Here is a 23,716-nt window from a genome sequence, read left to right as displayed (position 1 = left end):
CACACACTTGATGGAAGGTCATTTTCAAATATTAATACCAATAATAATAAATAACAATGTTAGAATTATCATCCCATGTCTATATGTGAGTGGTTCACCAATTATTCCGATATGACCATACTACAGAGTTCAGCAGTTTTATCTACAGAAATGTTTGGTAACATGATTTGATGTGCATGGTGTGATCCACTTATCGCTCAATGCTATGCTGTTGATTAAAACAAATATATATATATATATATATATATATATATATATATATATATATATATATATATATATATATATATATATATATATATATATATATTTGTTGGTTATATTGGTTATATTGGTTAGTTTTTTTTATCTTTTTGGTTACATTTTAGTCTTTACTTTTTTGTCTACTAAAGTTGCCATGTTTATTTTTTTAAGCCATGGGCCATAGACATTTGCCTCCCTTATTTTGTTGACAAAATTAACACTGGTGTACTAGACGTGTACATAGGCCTTATACATTTACATACATTTACATTTATTTACATAGAAAAAAAAAAAAAAAACATTTATCCAAACCATCCACAGATATGGCGTAAAAACATTAATGGACATAGTAAGAATGATATTCACTTTATTAAACGTATTTCACAATCTTCATTGTGTTCTGTTCTACACATCTCACTAGTATTTAATATTGTAATATAATCTAATTAACTGTGGAATCTGACTACAAAATGCAGATTACATGATGGCATTATACTGCAATGAGAGTAAGCCTGTGTATGACTGTGCTTTGTGTGGCCCTCGCAGGGTCGAAAGATTGATAATCTTTAGATTTTTGTCTGAACGTGCAAATATTGTCTTGATCACAATACATCCATTCCAAACCTCTCCCACTCATATTAAAATTATATAAACAACAGCCCTTTTTCCATTCAAAACCCCCCAGTCTCCTCAGTAAATTAGCATGGATAAGTGGTTTACAACTTTTTTTCAAAAACATTTAGGATGTTTTAATGTCAGCTGCAATGCTATAAAAACATTGAGCATCTTTTGGTAAAATAATCAAGGCTTTTCCAGTAAGCGGCAGAAGAAACGGTAATACGCAGTGGTAAGTCAGGAAAGAGACTGTTAGGCTGCTCTTTACTGGAAGTAAGGTGACTCATATGTGATGAATTTTCTTCTCCTCCTGTGCTCTCTGGTTGGTTTCAGTTGATTTGATCCATCTTGCTTTAATCTGCCTTGGTCTAAACGTGAGATCCTGTGCTGTGACAGCATTTTAAAAGCAGTGACAATAATATGCTGAGCCCACCTTTTCTGAGACAGACTATAACTATTTGACAAATATTGGCAGTGTTACTGTGTAAACAGAGTTGTTTTTACAGTTAATAACACATCTTCCAGAAAAACCTCACCACAAGGCACGTTGTGGCTACAAATGTATGTGTGTTTGAAGTTCGGGGGTCCCTGCGTGTGCTTTTTGAATCACAGTTTTATTTGAAGGAGAGGTCCAGTCTATGCTTTTCTTGTTACATTAGCTGGGAAGGCCAGCGTAGCCTCAGGTTTAAGGCTGTTTATGTGCGTGTGTCTACATATTTTTATGTATTACTGTATGTTTAAGGGTTTATGGACAAGGGGTGTGACTGGCCCCCACTCCAGATGAGTTGGATGTTCATAAGGAAATGAAAGAGCCTCATTTATTGTGTATTCATAGCACATGCATATACTTTCTCACACCTTTAAACAAACACATGCAGGTTATACATTTTACATTAAAACCTGTTACCATGCATCCAAACTGTAGAATGTTCTCTCTTCAAACATTAGTATTGCTAGTTCCCCTTCGGATGGGGAACTTCAATGCTATTAGTGGATTTATTCATAATCCACGAATGGGGGAGATTTTGTTTCAGAAAGCCAATTTTCTGAAAGAGTATATAACGGGCCAATGAAATGCCAATGAATTGGCAGTGTAAGCTTGCGCACCTGGAACTTATTGCCAATTAGCTCCGCATATAAGCACAGGTAAAGCAAGATAACGCCATCTTTTTCGCTTCAGAGACTATTACAGCCTTCTGAGAGAGTCGATGAGGGTTCCTCCTGCTGTGATCCAGCGATTCCGAGTGAACGAGAGCATTCTCCCAGTCCAGAGTGTGTACACGCAGCGGCAGACGGTCGAGCTGGGTTTCTCCCTTACCTGGCGTTCTTTGGGTCCGGTCCTCCAGAGCGGTGCGTATAAAGTTGCAACTTCACAAAGAGAGCAACACAGTCGTGCAGCACGTCCTTTTCAGGATGGCGCTCCGACCGTGCGTTTCTGGATGCGGTGGTTTCCTGTCCTCGGATGATGGGCACGGGTACTGCGTTGCATGCCTGGGGGGTCCACCATGTTAACGCGCTGCTCGCGGGCAGTTCATGTCGTCACTGCGATGCCATGACTGTTGCGCAGTTAAGATCGCGGCTAACCTTTGCAAAATGGCAAACAACCCCAGCTGTCCCCTGCATTGCAGCGGGCACTCGGGCAGATCTGAGGGTTTCAGCGAGAGATAATCCGTCGCCCACAGGCCCGCGGACCTCCCTCTCCTCCAAGCGCTCCATCCAAGCTTCGGGCGGGGGAAGCGATCTGTCTAACCAGATGGTAGCCCTTACGCTCGATGACACCGGAGACCAGACATCCACTGCGGCATCGGAGGGTGGGCTTTCATTGTCCGATGATAATCCAGACCTGCTCGCCCCCTTCAGGCAGGTGAGCGCTGTCAAGATCCTGAAACGGACATGTTAGCCGTGCTTTCACGGGCTGCTTCGGCCGTGGGTTGGAGATGGTTTATCCCCGAGCTCTGCGGCTCGACCGACTAGACGGGTGCTACGTAGAGGACCAGAGGGCGAAGCCTTCGAAGCATCTCGTCCCCTTCTTCCCGGAGGTGCACAGTAGGCTCATGTAGTCTTGGAGGGCACTTTTTTCTGCCCGTGCTGTGTGTCCCTCCGCCCTCACCATTCTTGACGGTGGAGTGGCCAGGGGGTATGTGGTGAAACCTCAGGTTGAGCCCGCGATTGCAGATCTGCGTGGTGCCTCTTCTTGGCGGGGTCCGCCTCGTCTCCCATCCAAAGCCTGTAAGTTATCTGCCTCCCCCAGAGCTAGAGCTTACATAGCTGCGGGTCAGGCTGCTTCCGCCTTGCACGCGATGGCCACCTATCAGCGCTACCAAGCAGAGGCGCTGGCCAAGTTGCACGAGGGTGGGTCCAACCCAGGCTTGTGAGCTTCGCACCGCATCCGACTATGCTCTTCGGACCACTAAGTCCGCTGCGTGTGCGTTGAGGAGGACGATGTCCACATTTGTGGTCCAGGAACGCCACCTCGGCTAAACTTGGCTGATATGCGCGAAGTCGACAAAGTCTGCTTTTTTGACTCCCCCATATCCCAGGCTGGCCTGTTCGGCGACACCGTCTGTGAATTTACTCAGGAATTTAAGGCGGTGAGAGAGCAGTCTGAGGCGACGGGTAATGTCACCTATCGGCGGGACCGTAAGCCCGCTCCGCCTGCCGTACCATCCATATCTGCTGCTCCTAGCCGAAGGTGCCTGCCTACGAGAGCTGCACCGCCCCCGCACACACCTTTGGCGAAGCGAGCGCGTCGAGCACCTCGGAAGCAGGCAGCCCCCCCTGCTCAGAGCGCCACTAAGTCCGGTAACGGACCGTGAAGCTTCCCTGGGACAGGTCATCTGGAGAAGAGGGAACTTGCTCTTTCCCCGCTGGAGGGCGGGGCCCCATTTCCAACGGCACTTTTTACTGCCATGAAAACATCAATGAAAGAGCACTTTTCCACTTCCCCGGATGTGACAGCCCGAAATCTGCCAGTCTGAGACGCTATGCTTTCTAGCTCGCAGGTTCGGTGCGTTTCGCCAGTGGCTTACAAGCGCTGGGAGGACGGTCTCCTTTCTCCCATCCCTCGAGCCTCCCCTCCGAAGTTTGGGTGCGGACTAAGAGCAAATCTCTCGCCTCCAGCTCTTCCGCAGGACCCTCGCGCTTCCTGGATCAGCACACCCACTCCACGCTGCCCCACTGCTGGTACGTCAGCAATTGTATCGATGAGTCTATTAGCGAGAGCTCTGCCTGCCTGGTTAGCGCGGCCAGCCCTTCGCAGTGGCTCATACGCACAATCAGACTCGGCTATGCGATTCAGTTCACGAAACGGCCCCCCAAATTCACAGGTGTGTATTCACCAGGGTCAGCCCCATGTCCGCCCCTGTCTTGCGAGAGGAGATTGCTGTCCTCCTCGCGAAGGATGCAATCAAGCCGGTCCTTCCAGCCGAGATGGAGAGCGGGTTTTACAGCCCGCACTTCATTGTGCCCAAAAAGAGCGGTGGGTCACGGCCAATCGTAGATTTGCGCGTTTTGAACCGCTGTCTGCACAAGCTGCCGTTCAGAATGCTCACGCAGAAGCGCATCTTCCGGTGCGTTCGTCCTCTGGATTGGTTTGCAGCAATAGACCTGAAGGACGCGTCTTTCCATGTCTCCATTCTTCCTCGCCACCGTCAGTTTCTGCCGTTTGCACTTGAAGGTCGAGCTTGGCAATACAAAGTCCTCCCCTTCGGGCTCTCTCTGTCTCCGCTGGTCCTCACCAAGCTCGCGGAGGGTGCCTTAACGCCCGTTCAGCTTGCGGGCATCCGCATACTCAATTATCTCGACGACTGGGTGATTATAGCCCACTCTCAGAGCAACTGATTATGCACAGAGACAAGGTGCTCCGGCACCTCCACGTGTTGGGGTTTCAGTTCAACCGAAAAAAGAGCAAACTCACCCCCGTGCACAAGATCTCTTTTTCTCAGGCTGGAGCTGGACTAGGTCACCATGGGCGCGCTTCTCCGGAGAGCATGCTCAGCTGATGCTGAACTGTGTGAAAGAGCTCGACAGCAAAATAGTTGTCCCACTGAAATTATTTCAGAGGCTCCTGGGACATATGGCATCCGCAGCCGCTTCAAGCCGCTCAGATTCTCCATATGAGACCACTCCAGCACTGGCTTTACGATCGAGTCCCCAGACGCGCATGGCACGCGTGCGCACACCGAGTCACTGCTACTGCGCTGTGTCACTGGGCCCTCAGCCCTTGGAACCACTCCTCGTTCCTACAAGCCAGAGTGCCTCTAGGACAAGCGTCCATTCATGTTGTTGTTTCAACAGATGCTTCCAGCACGGGCTGGGGGGCTGTGCGTTGCGGGCATGCAGCTGCGGGCCTGTGGAAAGGAACCCAGTTGCATTGGCATATCGCCTGGAGCTGTTGGCAGTGTTCCTCGCTCTCCACCGTTTTTTTCCGGTGCTGGAGCAGCAACACGTGCTGGTCAGGACGGACAGCAAGACGACGTATATCAACCGCATGGGGGGTATTCGCTCTCGCCGCATGTGTCAGATTGCCCGCCGTCTGCTCCTCTGGAGTCATCCGCGGCTGAAATCGCTGCGCGCCATTCACATTTCAGGCAAGCTCAACCATGCAGCTGATGTGCTCTCACGGCAGCCTTTACGTCCTGGAAAATGGAGACTCCACCCCGAGTCTGCTCAGCTGATATGGGCGTGATTCGGGGAAGCCCAGATCGTTCTGTTGCTTCCCCCCGAGATCGCTCATTGCAGTTACTGTGCAAGGTCAGGGAGGACGAGGAACAGGTTGCTGGTTGCGCCCCTCTGGCCCAACCGGACCTGAATGTCTGAGCTCTCCCTCCTCTCTATGGCCCTCCCCTGGCAGATCTCTTTGAGAGAGCACCTACTCTCTCAGGGACAGGCACCATCTGGCACCCTCGCCCCGATCTTTGGAACTTCCACGGGTGGTCATTAGACGCGAGGAAGACTTGAGTAACCTACCGATTGCGGTGTTTAATACCGGCACTCGGGCTAGAGCCCCCTCCTCGAGCGCGCCTATGCCCTGAAGTGGAGTCTATTCACTAAATGCCCGAAATTTGCCAGATCAGCGTTGTGCTTTCTTACGCCAAGAGAAGCTGGAGAGCAGGCTATCGCCCTCCACACTCAAGGTTACGTGGCTGCCATCTCCACTCTCATGACGCGTTGGCTGGCAGCACCGTGGGAACGCATAACTTCATCATCCGGTCCCTCAGAGGCGCTAGGCGAAATAATCCACCCCGCCCCCCTCTCATGCCTTCTTAGGATCTTGCCCTCGTTCTCACGAGCCTGCGTCAGATCCCTTTGATCCTCGACTCAGTATCTTTAAGATTTCTGTCCCTGAAGACAGCTCTGCTGGTCGCGTTGATATCGATTAGATGGTGGGGGACATGGAGGCATTTTTTGGTCAGTGACTCGTGCCTGTAATTCGGGCTGGCTTACTCTCACGTTCCTGAGACCCCGCCTGGGATATGTGCCCAAGGTTCCTACCACTCTGTTTTAATAGGTAGTGAGCCTGCAAGCGCTGCCCCCGGAGGAGGCAGACCCAGCCCTTTCCTTACTTTACTTTTGACTCAGAGCTTAGATCATCTGAGCAGCTCTTCGTCTGTTATGGCAGTCGGCAGCAGGGAAGTGCTGTATCGAAACAGAGTTGGCCCACTGGATAGTGCATGCCATCTCTATCTCTAATCAAAGCCAAGGCGAGCTGTGTCCCCCGAGAGTGCGTGTGCACTCCACTCGGAGCTTTGCATCTTCTTGGGCACGTGCACGCGGCTCCTCTCTAACAGACATCTGTAGACCTGCGGGCTGGGTGACACCTAATACATTTGCAAGGCTACAATCTGCGAGTGGAACCGGTTTCCTCAAGGGTATTAGGTAACCCTTGGTGATTGAGGAAACAATTCAGTAGGGTGTTGAAACACGCTTGCTGCACCATTCTCCCTAACACGGAGATACGTGCGCCTTTTATCTGTCATTAAAGTTTCCCGTCAGGTGAGCCCTGCAGATTCCTCCGAGGCCCCCCATCACTGACTCATTTTATAAATAAAATGTACTATTATTATTATTATAATAATAATAATTATTATTATTATTGTTATTATTATTATCATTATTAAATCCTCTGCTGTTATATGCTAGCTGTATAGAGGTTTTATACTTTTAACTGAATTTGTTCTTATCATCTTTGGGAAGAGAACAAAGGTAATATTCACTATAAATTAACAGTGTTGTATTGATTTGTTTAACACACCTGGGGCCTGTTTCAGAAAGGAGGTCACTGAAAACTCAGAGTATTTTAACCCTGAAATGAGAGAAACTCTGGGTTTTCCATTTCAAAATGGCAGGTTTGTTAAACTCGAGAAAGCAGGGTAAGTCAAGCCTGTTTCTGAAAGAAAGGTAACTTTAACTCAGAGTCAGTTACTGTGGTAACTTACTCTGTGAATCTAACCTGGTCAGAAGCAGGTTTTATTCTCTAAACTCAGAGTTTCTGTCGGTCTCCTCCCCTTTTTTAAAGATGAAGCGGTATTTCTTGCCTTAGCCTTACGTCTCCACACACCTATTTTTATGCTTATTTTAGATACGTGCATAAAAACGATTGATAGAAACGTCATGATGCACATAACTTTTTAAAATATGCATTAAAAATGCGCATAACTGAGTAGGATAAACTTTTATTCGATAGAAAGTGTGCGCAGAAACTACGATGGAAACACTTTTACTGAACAAATTACAGTATGTACATAAAAAAAAGATCATGATCATATGATAATGAAAATGTGTGTAAATGAACAAACCAGCAGGCTGAGCACACAGTAACATGTCAAAAAATATTGTTTTAGTCATTCTAAAATGCCTTTACTGTTTCAGTATTAGTGTATATTATTAATTACCTCTGAACGTCTGGTGCGTGTCAAGAGTCTCCGCGTCTCATGGCTTCAGACGCCCCCATGTGTTCATTGTGTTTCAGCATTGTCTTCTGACATGGAGGAGCAAGTACATTAATTAGGCTAACTAAAGAATTAATTGACGCAGCTTCTTCTACCACAGTAAATTCTGTTTTTACTGTTGATATTTGGTGCCAGTTTAATCAGGAAGTGACGATTTTTTTCTCTTTGACTCGTTGGATGGAATTTTATTCGCATCTTTTATGCAATATTCCAGTTTTGCACATACATTTATGTAATATATTTGGATGGAAACATAGCTATTGCCTACATTTTAGTCACACAGAAGAAATGTACGAGAATGGCTTATCCTTTTTTAATAAATAATTAAATTAAATTCACCTTCGACATGCATGTAACTAGATTAATGGGATTATTATTCTTTCTAAAAATTATTTTTAGTACTGCTTACCTTCTAAATGTTATATTAACCTCTATAACTTGATCAATAAAAAAGGCAGACACACAAGTGCACTGTTAAATCATTTAAAACTAATAAATGTATAAAAAAAAGTTTAGAAAAAAATATATAAACGTCACAAATTACATAACTTATTTTATTATACTTAAATATTTAAATACTTAAAAAGTGAAATTAGGCATTAACTTGAGCAGCTGTTTTCCCACGCTAACTGTTTCTTCTTCACTGATGGTTGCTTCTTTTCAAATATATACGCTCATATTTGCTATAACTTTGCATGAGAACATCAAGTTCAGCTGGAGAAAGAAATGGTGATCTCTTTTATAAGATGTTGCCATAGTCACTCGTAATGTCTACGCTCTATTGATAATGCCTTTTTAAAGTCACGGTGTGTGCGCTTAACTCTGAGTTGGTCTACTCGAAGTTGATTGACTCAACTCAGATCAGCTATTCTGAAACCGAAAACTCAAGAGTTTTGAATCTCTCGGTAAATCAACTCAGAGTTCAAGTTTAAACTCTGAGTTGTTTGAACCTCCTTACTGAAACAGGCCCCTGTTCCTTCACACTCAGGTAACTTTCAAGTTTTTGTGACATTCAGTATTTTTTGATCTTGGACCTAAAAAAAATAATTCTTTTTTTTTTTTTCATCCATCGCTGTAGGGTTTGTTTGGATACAAAACATTTGGCTGAGATACAACTATTTGAAAATCAACCGAGTACATTGCTTTTAAAGTTGCTGTAAATAAGTTTTTATAAAGCATCATATGTTTGTAGATATTTAAGAAACATGCTAAAGGAAGCATTTTATCACCCTTACTCTTTTATCTTTACACAAATGAACTTAAGATCCAGGATTATATAAAATAAATATAATTATATAAATTTGCTTCAAATTGGTGGAAAAGGAGTTCACTGGAGATCAGTTTTAATAAAACCAAGGAGATGATAATTAGCAGAAATAAACTAGTCCTTAGTTCAAGGCTTAAAACCTCTGGTCCTTGAGGGATGTAAAATAGAGTCAGTTGCATGTTTTAAGTATTTAGGAACATTTATTGATAGTGGATTAACATTTGCTGCAAATGCAGAGTGCATTAAAAAAAAAGCAATGCATAGATTATATCTAATTAGGAGGTTACAACAATTTGGTGTGAGTCAATATGTTTTGGAGATGGTATACAAGAACTTGGTTGAAAGTGTTGTGAGTTTTAACATGATTGCATGATATGGACTGTTGCCCATTAAGGAAAAGCAAAAACTGTGTCAAGTAGTAAAAACTGCCAGTGCAATTGTAGGTAAAGCAGAACCAAATTAAATTTATTAAATAAGAACAGAATGCACATCATTAATGAAGATTGTCCCCATCACTTAAATATAAAATGTCAGCTTTTGCCATAAAAAAGGCGTTTTAGGCAACCTCAAGTAAAGAAAAATGTGTGTCAAATGGCATTTGTGCCGAGTGCCGTTAGAATTTTAAATACTGGGTACTAAGTATGTGTAGGGTTTTAAATAAAATTTTTAATGTGATACATACTGTATGTGATGACATTGAATGTATTTGTATTGCCTGTTTCTTCTGTTATGTGTGTAATGTGAATGCTGATGTGGTTGTGTGGTGAAGCCAAAGATAAATTTCCACTTGTGGACATTAAAGAAAGTAAAGTAAAGTAAAGTAAAGTAAAGTAAAGTAAAGTAAAGTAAAGTAAAGTAAAGTAAAGTAAAGTAAAGTAAAGGAACAAAGTTGTTTATCTGAAAACCAAAATTCAAGTCAGTTACTTTTCTTTGTTGGAATGTCTTTCTTATTTTAGCCACATCACCGAGTTGGAACAATACAAATGTCTTGCATTTTCGGCAGTGGCCACATACATTGAAGCAGTCTTCAAGACAGAAATTAAATTATATTTCAGCATGTGGGGTTGCTAAACTTTGCAGAACATTGGCCCTTTAGGATCAGGTTTGGGCACCTTTACAGTTATTGTTCCCGTGCTTTTGTTAACTCACTGTAGTGTATTTATTGTCCGAACACCATTGTCAATATCAATAATAAAAAAAGTTTGGTATGGTCGATGCAATAGCCCAGTAGACATCCAGAGTTTGAATCCTGGCTCAAGGATATTTCCCGTCCCTACCCCCTCCTTCTCTCCCACTTTGCTTTCTGTCTGAAATACTTTCCTATGCACTTAATAAAGGCCAAAAAAAATTGCTAAAATTTGCAATGAAGTTCCGGTATGAAGTGCTACAGTTTCATTATAACAAGGCTGCTGAGCGCATGCCTGGCGTACTCACACTATGTACAGTTGCTTTGAACTGGGCAGAAGCACGCTTGTCCCCCCTCCTATATATATATATATATATATATATATATATATATATATATATATATATATATTTTTTTTTTTTTATTACAGTATTTTGTGTTCATTCAAATTTAAGACTATTGTTTTACGTATTTTATGATAATGGTAATAATTAAGAATGTACAGTTTTGTTCAAACTATAACAATGATAATTTTGACTATTATTCATTATTCAAATGCTGGTGTGTACATTCTAAAAGTATGTGGGCTATTTGAGTGTAGCGAACACTGGTGTTCAAGAAAGGGGTTTCATAATATGGCAATTGTGAAGTGGTGTGTTATCCTGCTGGAGGTTGCCATCACAACATGACTTCACTGTGGTGGTAAGGGGATGGACATTTTCAGCAACAGTACTCGTGTAGGTTGGATTGGTATAAGGTGCTAAAGGTGTGACAATAGAGAAAAGAGAAAATGTCCAACATAATATACTTATAAATTGCCTTTAAGTAATTTTATAGTTTAAAATTTGTTCCTAAATCAGGATTAATTGATTTTAATTGTATTATTATTTTTTATTATTTTATTCATAACCAACACAATAATTTTGATCTGCAGGTTAAATACAGCCAAAAACAGATTTTAACAGGGTGGGAACATTGACACATCCTGTTGGTGTCTGAAGTGAGTGAAGAAGTGAAAACAATGGATTTAATAATAATAAAGAAAACAAAAACATTAGCTAGAAAACAACAAGAAGAACAACAACAAAATAGAAACTAGACAAACTTGTGTGACCAAATTATCAAAATAAAAAATGATCATATTATCGTACTAATAATCATACTGGATTGAGTAAATAAAATCTTAGAGGCAAATAAGAAGTTTAAGACATATAAATCGTAAACTCTTACCTACTCTTGATTTTACTGACTGAGCATGTGTAATGATTTTGCATCATTATGCAAAAACTAGTCTAGTCACTGTTTCCTGACCTCTGGCATCAAAAATATTCAGACCAACCATCTAGCACACAGGTGTCAAACTCAGTTCCTGAAGGGCCACAGCTCTGCACAGTTTAGTTCATTGAATTAGTAATTCATACTTATGCGATTGCAGCAGAATGGAAACGGAAACGGACCTCGTGCAAGAAGTTTAGCAGTTTCCTAATAAAGCACACCTGATCAAACTAATTAAGCCCTTCTAGCTTGTTTGAATCCTGCAGGTAAAGCTGCGGTCACACTGGACTTTTCTCCCCATAGACTTCCATATGTACGCACGTGAATGCGTTAGACTGAAAACGCAAGCTCATGCGACAAATTTTGCAGTTCGTTGCCTTGCAAAGTTCAAGCTTGGTGAATTCTGACCTGCTAAATCGCATCACTTGACTGCATGAGACCAGTCGAGGATCAAAACATGACCTCTCTGGACAGAATTGTAAAATATGGACCAATCGCTTGCTTTTTTAATGTCTAATCATCTCAATAGTATCTGGGTGCGGCCTTTATGATGCAAGCTGAGATTGCATCACTCAACGATGCAATGTCAGACATAATACACTCAATGGAGTGAGTAACGTCACTGTGATGGGTAGGGTTAGGGGTGGGGTTAGGTGAGCGCATTAAAAGCATTGGATGCAGCTCAGATTGCACTGCATCAGGTCTGCATCCAGACCCCTCTAAATGATCTTGTTTAATCCTGCTCCTTTTAGTAGCACAGTACTACAGAGTTTTGCAAGCTCAAACACTAGTGTGACCGCAGCTTTAGTATGTTGGACCAGGGTTGGAACTAAACTGTGCAGGGCTGCAGCCCTTCAGTAACTGAGTTTGACATCCCTGATCTAGCACAAACAACATTTAAATTCACCAAAGCCACCTTTCTCCAAAGTTTAATGTTTGGTTTGAACTTCAGCAACTTACTTTGACCATATCTACATGTCTAAATGAGTTATTCCACCGATTTTGACTGATTTGCTATTTGCATTGACATGCAGTTGACAAGGAGTTGACAAGCAAACAAGAACATGTGTACTTATTATTGGTTTGGACTATTGCGTTGTCAATTCATATTGTTAAAGGTGCAGTAGGTGATCTGCCAAAAAGCTAACCGCTTAGCATATTATCTTTGGACAGCGGGGAGGGACTGTGATTTAAAGCCACACCCCTGAAATCGCGGGCGCGCGCAACAGCCGATAGACAACCCACTAGTTCAGGTCATTCGCCAGTTAGTTAGTGCCAGCACCATGCAGGAATTGCATTTATTATACTTAGCCACACTTACATGCTATTTCAGAGTGAATATTCAAAGTAGCATGGTGAACAGTATAGGAAGGCTATCATTGTTAAAAAATTACCCAATGTGAATATAAAAGCAACTTCAGCTCAATAAAGCAGGTTAGGCGGCATAGCGCTATTTACTGGTGTTTTGTTGTTAAATTAAATATAAATCTACATTATAGATGCTGTCAAAGAACCTTATGAAACTAAAAATAATCACATCAATCTTTCAATGGGAGACAATAAGTCATTCATAACAAAACACAATCTAACATAAAATAGTTTCAAAACAGAACATTAACGTTACCTGTCTAACAGTAATACTTCAGCCATGGTGTCGTCCTTCCTCCAGCGTGATAAAGTAACTCCAATATTGATTCAGGTATTTAAAAGTTTAAATTCAGCTTTTGATTTCTCCCGGTCCGTCTCGTGACCTCGCGGCCGCTTTAAGAGCGAATTATACCCGCGCCTGGCTTTACAGTAATCGGCCCGAGCTCGGCTGTCCTTCACCGCCTCAGGCTCCGACTGGGCATCTGCGATCAGCTCGCTCGCACGCATGCCTTTGTGATGCAGACGGGCATGTGCTAATGGCGGATCTGCGTGAACACATGCGCAGAAGTCGGAATCTACATTTGCTGACAGACAGTCTGACCAGCTTATCGGAATTAAGGGAGATGACGGTCCGACTCTATTTAATTGGATGAACATTTCTTTGTTTTATGCTTTACCCAGGATATAAAAATACATATAAACACATTTAGATCATTTACTGTAATCATTACTATTGGACTGTGAAGAGACTTTCAACCAGCACAACAAAAAATGTTTCTGAAGACAATCACCTACTGCACCTTTAATGACAAGTTACTATCGTTTCTACATTCAGTTCTATGTCCTTGTATCTGGTGAGTATTTTTGTACTGTATATAAGTGAGTTATTGTCTCTGTTTTGCAGGTGACATTGAGCCCAGAGTTTTCTCCTTTGACGCAGGGAACAGGATTTTCAGACAGAGCCACCTGGAGTACACTGGTAAGAGAGACACTCACCCGATGTCTAATGTCCTAGTCTAATGTAACTTGACAAGCGAGGACAGGTTGAATGTGATCTAAGATGAGGACATCTAAGGGATGCGTGTGAGGTTGTGGAGGAGCTCTGGGTACATGTATTCTGCCTGCTATCTGCTGTGCTGTCGAAGAGCTGACACACAGCTCTCGTAAATTGTATTTACGCCAGTAATGCACAGAGAGTGTGGCTGTACATTAGGGGTTTTCAAAAATACAGCCCTTTCCATAGAACCTTTTGAGAAACGGCAGTAAACGATTCTAGAAGTCTTACCATTGCATCACAGCTTGCATTAAAAAACAAAAAAACATGTCATGAGACCTTGTCTTACTGTTAAAGATACAGTTGTTCGTCATCTTGCGTTTGTACAAATTATGTACAAAATGTATTTCCAATATTTGACTTAACCTTTCTGGTAATGATGTGCTAATGGTAATTTGACAGATGTTAAGGAGATTTACCTAGTTTAATGTATGGAAACTAGTTATTTTAGTGGTATGAACTAAAACAGAAGAGCGCAGGACAGAACCCTGGTGTACTCCATACCCCTATTTCTATGCTCCTGGTGGTGTTGTTACCCTAAAAAGCCCTGGTCAGATCACACGATTTTGTCACAATTTCAGCACAATTTCCTTGACAAAGGGAGTTGTAAATGACAAATGGGCATTGTGACACAAGGTTCAATCGTTTCTCCTTGTGTAATGTGGCATAGGTCACGACAACCAGTATCATGTCTGCGACGCCTCACGACACCATCGCAGAAAGTCTAGCATGTTTAATTTTTTCCCTGATCTTCACAAAAAGTTCTGTCACGTGGATGACACTGGACGATAGGAGCACATAATTTCTTAGTTATATCTGTGGGTGCTGCCGTTAATCCGCAGGTTAGGTAATAAAAAAATAGGCTGCATATTTACTTATGGGTGGGTTTCGGGTGGATAAGATAATTCATAAGTTATGCAAACTTAAACTACTTTCTCTAAAATATTAAAGCGTAATGAATTTTATTTGACAGACTGGCACAAACATGCAGACAATTCCATTCTCACAATGAGTTCTGAGTTCTCTCAGCCTTCCAAACGAGTTAATTCTTCCGAAATAATCTGGAAACACGTTTAGTGCTACTAATACATTTAAAAAGCCTGTCTTGCTTATTCAAAATTAAATTGACCGGAGCAATGGATTATTGTGTCATTAAAAATAAAAACAGTTCAATATAAGTTTCTCTGAAACTGTGAATATTTCACTTTAATCATTTATTTTATTTTATTAACCAAAACAGTTATATAAATTAAGCCTTTATCGGAAGAAGCATATAGCGGACTGGTTTTAAAGCACATCACCTCAGATGTTATTAATTATTCTTGTTTTTTTAGTAGATAACCAACCAAAAAAAAAAAAAAAATTAGGATAAGATTTATAAACAAAATTTGTTTCAAAATTATATTTTACAATACAAATTATTTTTTGGTTTGTGCTTATCCACTACCTAACTGTGCGGGTGGATGATTTGTTTTGCTCTGTGGAAAATAAGGATTTAATGAGTGCTTCATTGTAATTGTTGTATCACAAACCTCTGTCATGTATATTTGATCATTTTTTAAAATGTGATTATTTTGCCTTGAGTGTCAGATTTTTCCTTGGTGCTAATGTGCTTTCATTTTCTCTGTCTCACTTACTGCAAGTTTACATTTAGTTTTAAAAGAAAAATCTTAATATTAAAAAGGAAATATACGTTTGATCATTCCAATGTCATAACGTATGCCCTTAAATGATGTAGCCTGGTTGTAAGCAAGCATCAGTGTTTATTGAAATGGACATATACTTTATTAAAAAAACATTGAAATTAATAAGATAGGAAATATTGTTATAGCAACACTTGTGACTGCTTTAGGAAATAACGCTTGTCGAAGATCATTAAGGAACATGTTGTCTGACACATTTGTTACCCCTGACAATTCAAGATTTTATCAAGACAAAATCACATAATCTGACGTGATCTGACAACTTACAATAAAAGTCATGTGATCTGTCCTGGGCTTAAGATGCAAGCAAAACTAGTGCTGTCTGCACTAAAAATGCTCGATACAATTGCTATACAGTTACAGGTAAAGCTGTTGTGTTGCACAGTGGCTGTGAATGAGCTTTGAAATGATGATGTAATGACATGAACACATGAATTGAAAGCAAATAAAATACACAATGTGTCTGGCTAGTTTATGAACAGGTTGTTTAGCAACACAATCAGTTACAAAAGAAATGTTTACCCTATTCAGAACTAGCACAAGCAGTTTTTCAGTGAAAAAGGAAAGTGGTTCTCAGAATGGTGACAGGGTCATTACAAAAAAAATATACACAAATCACTTAGTGCCAGTAATGGTGTCCATGGTCCAGGAGACTTCCAGATGTTCACCTTCATCAGCCTGGGTATTTTCTAAAGCTAGTAACCTAAAATGCAGTAGTGAAATTAACCATTATAATTCAGCACTCATGAATGTCTACATTAGAGAATCATATGATGTAAATGTATACAGTTTATTAATTTGGCTTCAAACAATTGATTTGATTGACTGGATGAGAAGAATACATGCTAGTGTACATATGTTATTTTCTGATCTTTTCAAGTAAGACTGGAAAATGTAATTAAGTTGCACACTTTACATGTGAATGTGAAAGGATGGGGACTCAATAACAGTAAGTGATATGAAGAGCAGTGTCTTTTATTTCTACTCTGATGGCTGCAAAACTACAGTGCACCCTGAGGATTTGTGATAGAGTAAGACTGGTAAGAATATCAGATGGCAAGGTTTAAATAGCATCTGTCTAGCACATTTCAGCAGCATGTTATCCTATGTTAAAGAATTCTTATGATTTTTCAGACCATATAAAACTGGTAAAGTGTGTTGTCCATTACAATCCCTTTATTAATACACTAAGCTTTCCCATTCACTAAATCAATATGTCAGTATGAAAAATGGTCAACACAAACTCATAGCAATTAAAAACTATTTTATGAATTACTGGTAAAACTAAGTAAAACTTTTTGAGGGGACCCTGTTTTTTCGAAGCTGTTTCATTGTCAGCAATACAATAAAAAACAAAATTAAAGACAATAGGACACATAATAGAGTATGAATTAAAGCACATCAGTTCTTAATAAAGCTACTTTGTTTAGAGCAGCGAATGATTTTCCCTATTTTCTTTTACTGTTTGAATAACATTAAAAACAGTATGTTTCCATTCAAAGATGTGAATTAGAATTATGAGCAAAACTGCAATATTGCACAAAACATTTGCAAATACAGCACTGTTTCCATCCATTTTTTTTTTCAAAATTAAAAAAACTAAAAAACAATCAACATTAAGTACTTCAAAATGAGTTGTGTCTTAGAAGATGAAGACAAAATACAATAAACGTACAATGACATTTTGAGGATATAGACCACTCTTTGTAAGTGCAGCTGTTTAGGACAGTTCTGGAAGGTAATAATACTCGACCATTTTGATGACAGACTTTGGCGAAGGCATTTTACAATGATCAAAGACTTTTTTTGATGGATTCCAGCACATGCTGAAATTTATTCAGTAAATATGCATTTAGTAAACGTTTAATATGCTTATTTCAAAATGTATATGCATCTTGGTATTTCCAATAAGCAGTTTTTATGCAACATTCTAGAAAAATGGGTGAATAATGTAAATTTATGACTGAATGATCTAAACAAGCATTTATTCAAGACACAGTGCTTCTTTTTTATTGAACATATAGTATCTGAAGTAAGCATGTAATTTTTGTGTCTAAAGTCATAGTCACACTAGAGTTTGAGCTTGTAAAATTCTGTTATATGGCGCTACAAAAAGGGGCGGGATTAAACAAGATGATTAGACAGTAAAAAAGCAAGTGATTGCTCCATATTTCAAATTTCTGTATAGAGAGGTCATGTTTTGATATTCTATTGGTCTCACGCAATCACTTGATGCAATTTAGTCAGAGTTCACCAAGCTTGAACTTTCAAACCCATTGAAATGCAAAACACAAGTTTGTGTTTTCGGTCTTTTGCATGCATATGAATGGAAGTCTATGGGGCAAAAAGTGCCGTGTGACCATGGCTTTAGACACAAATGGGAGTTTGCTAGACGACCAATCACTCTAAAGAGTAAGATGACCGGACAATGAATGCCTATAAGTTGGCAGAGCAAAGCTTCATATGTACTGGTGATTAATCATTAGAAATGTATATAACCAGCTTCTGAACAAGTATGCTTCAGACATAGCCACTGAAGAAGCCGAACATTCAGCTATCAGCTGGAGACCCAGCTGCTGTAGCAGTGGTGACACAAGTCTCTGTTCCCTCCTTCGAGGAACTTGGATTACAGATGTAAGAGGACGTTCCCTTTCAGGTCGGGAACTTTGATGTGTGTCTTAGACACAAGTGGGAGAGTGTAAGCAAAACGTCAGCTGAGCCCATCACGCGTTTGGATGAGAATTTGCCAAGCACAGTGTGAGAGCACAACGTCACCAAACGCACAACCTTTCAATGCCCCCCGTCCATTTTAAAGATGCTACAGAGGCCATCTGCTACCCAAATGCGGAGACCCGGTGACAATATGGACATATGGGCTTACCCTATTCAGGGGGAGCACTACATATGATAAGCTAGTTAGCGGGTAAGGAAGACACAAGTCCACCTGAGAGGCAGAGCGCTCTGTTGTTGAATGACGCTTATGGGATTGCCAACGAGGATCATGTATGGCTGACACCAATCCTCAGCATACGGGCAGACCAAGTGGGTCTGCCCCAACATCATATTGTGCAAGGCACCCTATCAGGAACTCTCTTGGGTTTGCCAGATGAGGAACTGATGAGGCTCTAAGCAGAGCAGAATACCACACGTATCTCTAGGGATTGCCCAGAAATCGGGAGGAAAAAAAAATCTTATAAAATCCTCTGAATGTGTTAGGTGTCGCCCGGTCCACAGCTCTACAAATATCTGTTAATGAGGAGGCAATACTCCTTGTCAAGTGCGCGCTCATTTTCTTGGAGGACACGGCTTACCCTAGCATTGATAAGTGAGGGTAATAGCATCAATTATTGAGTGGGCCAACCTCTGTTTTGAAATGCCACTTACACCATAACAGACAAAGAGGTGCTCAGAAGATCTTATGTTCTGAGTGTGTTTCACATAACAGCACAGTGCGCAAACAGGACAGCATACACACATGCCTCCTCCATGGGCAACGCTTGCTGGTTCACTACCTTGTCCTCCTAAAGGGAGTGGAGGGAACCTTGGGAGCATGTAGCCAGGATAGGATAAAAGTAGGCTGGTCCGAATTCCAGGCATGATTTGCTGACCAAAAATACCTCCAGGTCGCCGACCCTCTTGATAAATGCCAACATGACCAGCAGAGCTGTTTTCATTGACAGAATTCTCAGGAATACTAAGTTGAGTGGCTTGAAAGGATTTCTCTGCAGTCCCACAAGGTCTACAGAGAAAACTTAAGGGGGCATAAGAGGGTGGATCCCGCCTATGGATTTAATTGCCATGCACCTCTAAGGAACTGGAGGATTGAGTTATGCTTTGCATGCTGCCATCCACCGCATCATAGTGAGCAGAGAAGGCAGCAATGTAAACCTTCAGTGTGGAGAGTGACAGCCTACACTCCAACTTATCCTAAAGAAAGGACAACGCAAAGTTAATCTGGGTTGTCTGGGTATCATCTCAGTGGGAGGTGCACCACTCAGCGAATAGGCAGACTTCAGACAGCCATCCTTGAGGATGAACCATCACACCTGCTCAAAGCTTGGATGGAGTAAACTTTAAAGGAGCGAGGGATCCGCAAACCCAAAAGCGACAGATTAGCCCCTACTGTAATTCTCAGGCCTGCCTGAGTGTTAACCGTCTTGCAGTGAACAGCAGGGGTAATGCACCCTTTCGCAAGGGTTAGCTGCAACCTCAGTTGCGCAACAGACATTGGGGTGAAGGCATGAGCTGTCCACGAGCACCACCTCAACATGCTGGACCCCCAGGCTCTTTTAGAAAGACTGCTCTTTCAGGCACTCAGCGAAATGCCCAGGGAATGGGAGAAGACCCAGCTCGATCATCACTGAATGCATAATCCCTGCTGGATGCTGGAATGTTGTTCAACTCTTAAAAACTCTCTTGCTGCTCAGTAAAGACTTCTAAAGTGAATGTCTGAAGCACGCTCATTCAGGAGCTGTTTATATACTCTTTTAATGATTAATCACCAGCACCTGTGTAACTGTGCTCTCCCAAATCAAATTTCCAAAAATAAAGAATAAAAAATATTCTAATGCTTTTCTGTGAGATTGGCTTGAAAAAGTATATGATGAATTCACATCCATATCAAACTGTTTATCAAGTTGTTTTGTCACCATGCCAAAATTCAAGATTCAATTATTAAATCAGTTTATCTCTGATTGGCCATTTCAACAATTATGCCCGTGATTGGTTAAATGGCTCAGTGCTGCAAAATACATAGAAAACAGAAAACTTTAGGATAACACTCACAATCTTTAAAAGATGCTGCCATCATTGACCCAGTACTTCTTGTGACCAGTACTGTACAAACAAAACATGTAAAGCTTTTTGTTAAGCTTGATTTGAGTCCTTGCCAATAGCTATGTTTCCCTCCACAAAATGCGAATGAACTTTATGGGCAAAACTGGATTATCGCAATAATGATGTGCGAATAAAGCAGTTTCTATTCAACAAGTCAAAGCGAACAGAATCGTCACTTCCTGATTAACTGGCGCCAAATATCAAAAGTAAAAACTGATTGCTGCAGTAGGAGAAGCTGCGTCAATGTTTTCTTCATCTAATAAATGACTTGCGCCTTAGAAGGCAATCCTGACACGCAGTAAATTTGCGGTGGTGTTTGAAAGTATCAGACGCGGAGCACAGACGCTCTTGATTCTAGAGGTCATTAATAATATAATAACACTACTACTATAAACACTAATACTTAAACGGTAAGGCATTTTAGAATGACCAAAACAACATTTCAGATGGTTTACAGTGTGCTCAATTTACACACATTTTCATCATCATATGATCTCTTATAACAAAATCACGACCTTAACTTTTAACCCAAACAAATTAATAAACTGCATTGCATTTGCAGAATAGAACACTTGCAAAGAGAACGGAATACAACAGAAATGTTTGTGATCGTAAAACATTTACTATAACAAGTGATGTTTGTAAACAAATTTCGGGAGGAGCATGCGCAGAAGTTTCAGTATCGAATACGTCATTGACAATTATCCCATCATCAAATCAGTTTCTGAGCAATGCCTATATATACCAAAGCTGTCTTACCTGCAGCATCTCACGACTTTAGCATTGGCACATCCAATCGCTGTAGCCTTGTCCAAACAGCAAATTTCCATGAGGATGACACGGCTCCTCTTGCAAACTCCAAGCCGATGTCCAGCGCATCAGCACTCGGCAGAGCATATCAACAGAGTCTGCGGTCTTAACTTAGGCCCGCCACGCCGCCGCTCTTCCAGACACCGGCAACAAACCTAAGCCGCTCCCCAGTTGTGAACCACCGGCCCAGATCAAGCGAGTGCCAGGCCACCGCTCTACAGGCGAAGCGCCACCATCGGCCAATTCGCCATGACAGCATGAGCACGTCTCCGCTACGGCCTTATCCACCCCCCACGCACGGAACATTTCCACTTAGCCCGCAATCACTGCTCTCGGCGCGCCAAATTTAGGAATAGCAAGCCTGTCCGCTCGTGAGTGTGACGTCACGCGAAGCGGCTTCCGGGTCCAAGCGCTCTATTCAACTGCATGGGGAGACCCATGAAATGGTAATTATAATGTTTACAAAGCGATTTATTACTTTCGAAAATCATGATCACAATATATATGTCTATACCTCATACATGATGCAAGTGATTAATTTTATAAATTGTTAAAAATGTTTGGTATTTGTTATGCAGCAAGCCCAAAAATGGTTGTGTACAACATGACTCTGTATAAAACTAACTTATCGTGTAATATGTTTAAAATTAATCAGAAACAAATAATTTCTCAACTTACTGCATGGGGAGACTCATGAAATGTTAATTATAATGTTTACAAAGCAATTTATTACTTTCAAATCACTATCACAATGGAGTATATGCCGAAGCATGCTAATAGGACTCTTAATTTGCCAGTAACCTGGGTTAAGCGCTTCCGGCGAATTGAATGCCAATGCAAAAGCCAGTGCGTCTAAGGTCTGTTTTCTTTAAAAATGAGCGATCTCCACTAGCTGAGCGATATCGCCATATCTTTATAATATGAGCATTTATTTTACCCCAGTATGTTTAATGGAGCTTATGCGTTAGCCTGCCATTTCTGACGAGCGCGTGCGAGTAAACAGCTTCTGTCTCATTTTACGCTTGAGCAACCAAATAAATGCTAAAGTTTATTTAACTGAATGTATTTTAATGACATTACAACATCGATGCTGTATAAGGAACTGTACAAAATGGAAAAAAGTTCACAATAACAGTTCACTGGAAGTGTATCAGCATGGGAACAGCAGTACCTCAGCATATACCCTATACATACAACCACACCTTATATCTGACGGGCAGAAAGTGATTAATTTTTATAAATTGCTTATTGTTTTTGGTAATTGTTATGCAGCAAGCAATGCTTGTGTACACTGATTTTGTATAAAATTAACTTTATTGTGTGATAAGAATTTAAAGTGATCATAAACTAATACATTTCTCAACTCAAATGAGTGGCGGCTTGGACCTGGAAACAGTATTACATACGTCACCAACAGGTCACCACTTAACAAGCGGATTCTTCCTTCATGCCGCTTGCAGGTTAACCAGGTTTGTTCAGACCCTGATGCAAGTTCCAGCGTGAGGCTGCCTCCGCTGATGTCACCAACGCCCGCAGCCCCTTCTCTCTTCTCTTTTTCTTCCACCTGTGATCCTAGGGCCATCAGTAGCGCGAGCACGCCTCCGCAATCGGCTCTAGCCCCCAACTTTCTTAAGGCCCCGACGCAAGTTCCAGCGTGAGGCCGCCTCCGCTGATGTCACTAGCGCTGGTAGCTCTCCTCTCTTCTCTATTCCTTTCACCCGTGATCCTAGGGTCATCAGTTGCGTGAGCACGCCTCCGCAAACGGCCCTAGTCCCCAACTTTCTGTCAGGCCCCGACATAAGTGCCAGCGCGAGGCCGCCTCCGCTGACGTCACTTACGCCGGCAGCCCCTCTTCTCTTTTCCTCCCACCTGTGATTCTAGGGTCATCAGTAGCGTGAGCACGCCTCTGCAAACGGCTCTAATCCCCAACTTTCTGTCGGGCTCCGACGTAAGTGCCAGCGTGAGGCTGCCTCCGCTGACGTCACTTACGCCGGCAGCCCCTCTTCTCTTTTCCTCCCACCTGTGATTCTAGGGTCATCAGTAGCGTGAGCACGCCTCAGCAAATGGCTCTAGTCCCTAATTTTCTGTCAGGCCCCGATGTAAGTGCCAGCGTGAGGCTGCCTCTGCTGACGTCACTAACGCCGGCAGCCCCTCTTCTCTTTTCCTCCCACCTGTGATCCTAGGCCACGTATAGACTATATTCCTTAGATTCATCGTCTAGGTACTTAACATGTATAAACTTAAGTACATTATTAACGTTTACATAGACAACACGCGTCTATAAAATAAATTGCTTAATTAAATAAATTTGATAAGTAATTATGAAGTAATAATAACACCAAGCTGATAAGCAACTTCAGCTCAGAAATCATCCAGAATCCCATGACTAGCTTAACCCATCTATTTTCACAGCGATTCAAGTCGCAATTGCACTCAGTATAAACCATGGAACTCCATTCAAAACTTCGG

The 23,716-nt window shown here is 41.7% G+C and overlaps 2 protein-coding genes across 5 annotated transcripts in view; both read left to right on the top strand.

Moving 5' to 3' along the window:
- The window catches only part of LOC147839576 (uncharacterized), an 846,284-nt gene that overhangs the window by 537,199 nt on the left and 285,369 nt on the right, over positions 1 to 23,716 (top strand). The window lies entirely within an intron of this gene.
- Positions 1 to 23,716, top strand: part of hivep3a (HIVEP zinc finger 3a) — a 102,530-nt gene that overhangs the window by 29,694 nt on the left and 49,120 nt on the right. For all 4 annotated transcript variants that reach the window (XR_015516590.2, XR_015516592.2, XM_087295534.2 and 1 more), the window contains one exon: positions 13,749 to 13,823. The gene's annotated coding sequence lies outside the window, so the exon portion shown is untranslated. The remainder of the gene's footprint in view (positions 1 to 13,748; positions 13,824 to 23,716) is intronic.

The sequence above is a fragment of the Danio rerio genome, chromosome 19, assembly GCF_052040795.2.
Source record: "Danio rerio strain M-AB ecotype USA chromosome 19, GRCz13ab, whole genome shotgun sequence".
Lineage (NCBI taxonomy): Eukaryota > Metazoa > Chordata > Actinopteri > Cypriniformes > Danionidae > Danio > Danio rerio.
The sequence above is the reverse complement of the archived record's forward strand: the minus strand, read 5'-3'. Positions and strand labels throughout refer to the sequence as shown.